Consider the following 1,103-nt stretch of genomic DNA (forward strand, 5'->3'; position numbering starts at 1 on the left):
CTGGGCCGCCTCCGAAGGACGGCACGCGAGGCGGCGTCTCCCCTCGCGGGGGGAGGCGGTCGGGGGCGCGGGCCCCTCCGCCTTTCTTTGGCCGACCTTCGGAGCGTTGCGCGGGGTTTCTCTTTTTTGCCCCGCGCTTTCTCCTCCTCCTCCTCCGTTTGTGTGTGCTCGTACGGTCGAAGCGGGGCGCGCGGGGGCGCGCGCGTCCCTGCAGAAACAGAAAAGGGGCCGCTTCACGCGAGCGGTCCCGAAAGCCAGACAACTCTTAGCGGTGGATCACTCGGCTCGTGCGTCGATGAAGAACGCAGCTAGCTGCGAGAATTAATGTGAATTGCAGGACACATTGATCATCGACACTTCGAACGCACTTGCGGCCCCGGGTTCCTCCCGGGGCTACGCCTGTCTGAGCGTCGCTTGACGATCAATCGCCGTCCGGGGGGGCCACCCCGGCGGCGCGGCTGGGGTTGCCTCGCAGGCCCGTTGCCCGCGGTCGACGTCGACGTCGTCGTCGTCGTCGCCGCGCAGGGCCTTCGTCCCCCTAAATGCAGACTCGGGGAGCGCTCCGTAGCTCCCCGCTCCCGGAACGAGCCGCTGGGGCGGAGCTCGTCCTTGCCGGGGCCGTGCCGCGGTGCGGTGGCGGTGGCCGGGGAGAGCGAGAGTCGGCGTCGAAGACGCCGCCGTGGGCCGTGCGAGAGAGACGAGAGAGCGAGAGGGCCGAGAGGGAGGCGAGGCGCGGGCCTCGCCCCCGGGCTCTCCCCCCCGTGCGGGCGGCTGTCTGCGGGTGGGTACCGCGGGGGTACCGTGCCGTGCTGCCGCGCGCGCGCGAGGCCGAGAGCGCCGGGGACGGGGGTGCGACCCCCTCCTCCTTCCCGCGAAGCCCTCCCCTCCTCTCTCTGTCGCCGTCGCGTTTCTCTCTCTCCCCGCTTGAGGTCGCCGCTTTTCCCGCCCGGCTGGCCGGTTCCCCCCCGTCAGGGCCGTCTCTGCCGCTCTCCTCTTCGGTTCTCGTCTCCGGGATGGGAGTCTCCGTTTCCCTCGTTCCCCCCCCCCCCGTGTGTCTCCTCGCCTTTTCTCTGCCGCCCACCCCCCCCCACCCCCCGGCGCGC

At 71.4% G+C, this 1,103-nt stretch overlaps 1 non-coding gene across 1 annotated transcript; it reads left to right on the forward strand.

Annotated features, from left to right (window-relative positions):
- Window positions 1-260: 260 nt before the first annotated feature.
- LOC148219211 (5.8S ribosomal RNA) lies at window positions 261-413 on the forward strand. The gene has a single exon (XR_015799857.1). It is a non-coding gene; the product is annotated as a 5.8S ribosomal RNA (ribosomal RNA).
- The last annotated feature ends 690 nt before the right edge of the window (window positions 414-1,103 follow it).

The sequence above is a fragment of the Sturnus vulgaris genome, unplaced genomic scaffold (genome assembly GCF_052056855.1).
Source record: "Sturnus vulgaris isolate bStuVul1 unplaced genomic scaffold, bStuVul1.hap1 Scaffold_156, whole genome shotgun sequence".
NCBI lineage: Eukaryota > Metazoa > Chordata > Aves > Passeriformes > Sturnidae > Sturnus > Sturnus vulgaris.